This window comes from Rhea pennata, chromosome 9 (genome assembly GCF_028389875.1).
Source record: "Rhea pennata isolate bPtePen1 chromosome 9, bPtePen1.pri, whole genome shotgun sequence".
Classification (NCBI taxonomy): Eukaryota; Metazoa; Chordata; class Aves; order Rheiformes; family Rheidae; genus Rhea; species Rhea pennata.
The window spans coordinates 14,847,878-14,853,877 of record NC_084671.1 but is presented as its reverse complement, the minus strand read 5'-3'; positions in this window follow the sequence as shown (position 1 = coordinate 14,853,877).

The window sequence follows — 6,000 nt, the reverse complement described above, 5'->3', positions numbered from 1 at the left end:
TTTGAGAGTAGCAGAAATAATGAATCTTGGCCTGTTTGAGTGGTTTGTTCCCTTGTCTTCCTCTCCCACTCCCCACCTTACCCTGTGGCCATACACTAGTGTCCCCCATGTCACCAAACTGTCCCTGTTTTTTATCCTACCACACCACTAGGGACCTGACTCTGGGACGTCACCAGCCCCTGGATGTAGCCAATGGCACTCTGTAGTCACCACCTCCCAGACCTTCTACTGGCCTTTCATGCCCTGCTGCCTGAGCAAAAGATGTTGAATACTTGGAGTTGTCCAAATTTTCCTAGGTGGATTGGCATGCCAGTGCAGGTGTGTTGTTTGCCCATAGTCAACCCAAATACGTGATCTTCTCTGTCTTTCTCTCATCTGGAGGCAGGGACTACCAGCTTGGCTATCTCTAATTCCCTGGAGATGTTAATTATCCTGTAAGTCCTCAGATTTTAATAAATCCGTGAACTTCACCCTGTTAGTCGAAATGAAAAAGAAATTAAGATTAAAAAGTTATTAATGAAGATGACTGACAGTGAGCTAAGTGAACAGAGAGCATGACTATCCAGCCTCCTTTTCCAAAGAAGCACGCCAAGGAGAGTAGGTGTTAGAGCCTTTCATGCAGAGACCTCCTCATGCAGCTAGTTGCAGTAGCACTGAAAGTTGCTGTTGCCCAGCCTTCCTCCTGAACGCAAGGTTTCCCAGCCTTGTGCTTTGTTTTAACAGCAATGACTGTCAGTCTCTAAAGCAGTTTCCCATGAGATGCTGTGAGGACAAGGTTGCATAAGTCATTTCAAATTAGAATGGCCAACGGAGTAGAGAAAGTGCTGGGAAGGCAGACAGGCATGGGCAGGAGCCGGGAAAGGCAGGCTAGCCATGGTGATTCCACAGTCTTCGCACTGCATTAGCTTCGCAACCCTTTCTCCACCCTCTCTTTAATGCAAGTTAATTTAAGGTTGGATAGAGAATTTAGTCTGGATAAAGCCACAAAAATGTTAGCTGCTGGGATCCGTTTGTGTCCTTTTGTGATTTCAGTTTAATTACTGCCAGCGAAAGAACATTGCCTTCTTGCCAAAGGCTTGCTTTCATCCTTACTTAGACACCATGTATTTATTGTCTGGTAAAACTATGGAAACTCCACAAGCACCCCATGGCAGAGAATATCTTGTGCTGCAATTGAAAGGCTGCTGGCTTGATGTGTATTTATATGGTTCAAATCTTTCTCCCGGTTTATGCTTTCAGAAGTGTTTCAGAAGATTTTGGATAATGTCAGGATAGAGAAAAAGAAACCAGTCTGTCTGGCGTGGTTGTCAGGCTTTACAGAAGCTCTTTGCCTTAGAGATGGGGCATTGTCTCATGCTTGTTGAACTCTAGTGCATTCTTTCCAACAAAAGGGTGCAGGATTGCAACTTGTCAAGTTAAAACTGTAATGAAGCCTAGAAAGTGAATAAGGACACCTCCAGGAGTGGGCACTGAATAGTGTATTGTACAGCTGCAGGCAACACCTGAAAAATGAAGCATTTACCTCCCATTTTGTGTGTGTACTTGTGTGTTTGTATACTCACACAGATGAGGACACCCACTTTCTGAGGTAAGCAGGGGAACTTGCATCCAAAGGGGAGTGAGCAGCATTAGCAGCAGAAACTGTATGATTATTAGTAGCTGTGATTATGGAGATCATTTGGAACAATTTCTGGATGCCAACATCCTGTCTGTGTCCACTGTAGCAAACAGCGTGAACCCACAAGAGCAGATACATACACCAGAGGAGCTGTTGCAGTTGCTGTATTTCAGAGCATTTTTATTTTGGTCTAACTCTAGTCGTTTCTGGAGCCTGAATAGCCATTAGCAGTTGGACCACATCAGGTAGGATCTTGGAGAGCAACTTCTGGTTTAATTTCATCCAAAGGGAATCTCATTCTTTTACCTCTTTGACGTAAAGCAAAGCACGGTGATGATAGGGACAGCCAAGAAACTTGCTTCAAAAGCCCACTCCTGGTCCAAACTAACAAACTAATATAGACTAATCTGTTAGGCCACTGTGCTCTGTCAGAAAGATCTCCTGGCTGGTGTCAAAGCTAGGTCACTTGTAGAGCTGGTAGACTCTAAGTCTCTGCCTAAGAGAGGCACAGTTGTTGTGGGTATTGCAGGAACAGCTTCTCCTGCTGTGGCCTGGCCCATGCTGTTGAAATCATGTCCTATGCCTAGCCACAGCAGTGGTTGAGAGTTGTCTTTTAATCTGCAAAAACAGGGATATTTTTGTTTCAGATCTGTGTTAGAATTTTGGAATCCGCAAGTTATGCACTTAAAAGTCGTTGTGCCTTGAGCACCTCAGTGGATTTTCCCCTGTTCTCCCCACCACTTACAGACCCTATTACTGTAGTAGTAAAAGGGAGATTTGTGTTTGGTTCCCTGGTGGAAAGGTAGGCTAATCGTCTCCTCATCATGAGTTTCACTTCACTCAGAGCCTCACTATATGCTTGCCCAAGTCCTGCAGGCATCGCTGCTGGCTGCTATTAGAGACAGGATCGGCACTGAACAGACCTTTGGTCTGAGCCACGATGGTTGCAAGAGTTGCAGATACAACTGATAGAGAAAGTCACAAGGTGTCATGTACGCTGTGTGATGCTTTCCTGAAAAAAATCACTAATTCAATTTTTTTTGATTCAATAGGGAAACTTTTCTGTGATAAATATTGTCATTAACTGCAAACCCAAGCAGCAGTAGTTCAAAGACATTTTTTTCCGCTGCTGTGTATCTAAAGCTGCTCATCACAAAATACCCCTTGTCCTGCTAACGGTAACAAGGATTGCATTCTTGCTTCGTGGTAAGGGTATGAAAGCAAGGCACTAATTTGCAGATCTTGAAGAATGTGTCAGTGGTATTTCAGTAGGTCTAATGCTCTGCAGCCTGTGAAGGCTGCACGGTAACTGAGAGGAAATATCTTTGTCCTTATTCACTTGGCTTTATTCCTAATTCACTCTTTGATGCCATCAGCCTGGGATAATGCATTGTCAGAGATACGCTTGAAATTAAGGAAATGAGTCTGATTAAGTCCTCTAAACATACTTTGGGGGGAGAAAATGTACAACAATAGAGGCATTAAAGGCCCTATTTTCAAGCAGTTTTTGTACAAAAACAAAACATCGTGCTGTCAGACGGTGAGCTCCACGAGTGCTGCGTGTGCCCTCCTCAGCTGGAAGGGGTTTCTCCTCTTCCAGTTCCGAGAGTTGCCAGGCAGCTCGACTCTTTCCCCCACGCCAAATGGCACGGGGGAGGCGAACTGGTCGTCTCACGCTTTCCTTGCAGCCAGGTAACAAATGTCGGAGCACTTCGCTCCTGCCGACCGCCCTGCTAGGCGAAGGGATGGTTCTGCAGGAGGGCTCCGCGCTCTAGGTTCGTCTGCAGCTTTTTGCTAAGTTTATGTTGGCTTGGGCTTCCTAGTTGCTCTGTTTTTCTTAGCTGGCATGGGGTACTTTCCCTGTAGGTAGGTTACCTCGTAAGGCATTTTTGCTGTCTGTGAATGGAGCTGTTTTTTTTAACCCTCTCTTTTATTAGAATACCTCTTTAGTGAAATCCACAGCTATAGATGCACCTGCTGGGTCTCCCTGGCAATGTTTCCACCGCTCTGGGGTTACTGCCGTCGAACTCAACCTTCCTTGCGTAGGAGGAAGCGCTGGCCCGTGTCTGCAGGCTGTGCTTTGTGGCCGCTGCCGCTCATGCTGCTGTGGTGCCGGGGGACATTGGCCACGGCCAGCGGCTGGATGGGACAGGCCCTGTGCAAACCATCAGGAAAAGTGTCCTCGGGGAGAGACTCGACCAACGAGCTTTCCAGCAGTGTATGCTGCAGGTCAGCATAAGAAATAACACGGTGGGGTTGTGCAAGCAGGCAAGGGCACTCAGATCCCACTTTTCTTTAGGCACAGCATGGGTCAGGCAGGGTCTGGCAGTCCCATTAGCTGAAAGACTTCTGATTATAAAAAAAAAAAAAAAAAAAAGAGAGAGAGAAATATCAGCAAAGTCCATGGCATATCAACTAGCTACATGGTAACTCAGCTAAGGCAGCAGGCGTCTTAAGAAGATAGTAACTTCTGGGGAAGGAATATGCTTTGAAGGGCATGAGAAACAGTGTGGAAATGAGACATGACCTCGTTTACTGCTTTTCATAGCAATCATAGGGCTAGCAAAAGCAATGGGAAAGCACAATATTATTTATTCTATCTATAAAAAGTGACTATTCAAGATCTTGTTCTAGTAAATGGAGCAGTGAATTCCCCTTTCACTGTGATTGCTCATGAAGACATGTGACTTATTAGATATGCTGCTGTTGTAATGGAAATAAGTAGCAAGACTATTTTAAACCACGAAGAACCAAATGTCCGTAGAAAGAAGCGGGGGGAAGGATTGGGCAACATGGAAGAAAAGAAAGGCTTCATCTATGGCAATCTTGGGCACTTTGTACAATTTACTTCTAAGCTGTTTCACAAGCTGTTCTGGCAAGGAAGTAATAATAAATTGTTTAACTACTCAGGCTTGCCAATGTACTTTAAGGAGCATTAAAAGGAGATTTTTAAGGACTCGTGTCTTTCACAGCATATGACTCATCTTCTTGAGCAGTAAAACTGTAATTGCACATTACTAACCACCATTTCATGGGACATTCAGCACACCTATCTGTGCACTCACGTGCTCCACCATTTGGTTGAAAAGTCAGGTTTTTCCGCGCAGACTTTGTGTGCGCTCGGACATCTCGGACAACGTCTGACAACCCAGCATGCTTCCCCCACAGCGCGGCGCTGAGTACCGCTGCTGCTGCCGACCTGCTGAAGCTGAAAACCTCAGCTGGCGGAGCGTGCCACGGCCGGCCTTGCGCCGAGCAGCCGGGGCCGGGGCGAGCGGGCAGCGGTAGGAGTGGATGATCCCTCCTCGTCTCCGAGCGGACCGGCTGGCCCCCGGTCTCCTCCGTGGTAAGGCGTGTGTTTGCAGAGTCCCCATCCGGGCTAACCGGGAGCCTGTTCGGTTTGGAGGTGGGTCTGTAGCCTACGCTGAGTTAAGGCACTTGTTTATACAGTTGTACTAGAAAAGACAAGGTGAAACATGCAACACACATTAAAAAGACTGAATAAATAAAGAGTAGGTTTTGATCTGTTCTCCTCTACTGCTTGGATGCCTTAGTTCTGGCAAATGGCAGATTTTGTATCAAACGCGGTCTTCAGCTAGGCTCTTGTGTTTGCTGGTTTAGAAATCCTGCACAGAGCAGGAAAGCCCTGCAAACCTTCTTAAAGCACAACGATTTTGACGCCTTGTAGCGGAGCACGCGGCCCCGTCAGCCAGGTGAGGTGCAACAGGTGACAAAGAGGCGTCTCCTGCCCCGCGGAGTTTACAGCCTCGGAGGGGAGAGAACAGCGCGTGCAGCGGGGGCGAGCCCTGCTTTTACCAGCGGGACCCCGCGCCCGCTGGGTCCGGGTTGCTCGGAGGGCGGGCTCGGGTGGAAAGCAGGCGGCCGCGCAATCCCCGCGGTCGCGGGGAGCCGAGAGGGGAAAGGCGGCCGCGGCCTCGTCCGTCCCCGCACTCCGAGCCGCCGCCTGCTCCCGCGTTACTCGAGGAGCTGCGGCGGCTGTGGACAGCCGGGACCTTTCCAAAAGAAGCGGCAGCATCAGGCGGGGTGGCCTGGCCCGTCTCCTGGCGGTGACGAGTCTGACGGAGGAGAACCGACCTGAGGAGAGCTGGGGCTCTTCCCCCGTAACGGCACCTCGCTTGGTTCTCCCAGGCGCGTTAACAGAACCGAACGCAGCGATTTACGGGTAAGCCACAGCTCCCCGGGCCTTGTGACCTGCCCCTTTCCTCGAAAAGGCCCAGCTAGCAGTGCTGCAACACAGCCAGACTTGCCGGTCTTCTCCAGTGTTACAAAAAGAAAAAAAAAAGATATAATAATAATGCCGCAAGAACTGGAAAGCAGCTGAGAAACAGCTTAAGGAGATGGGTGGAGGGAACATGCCAACC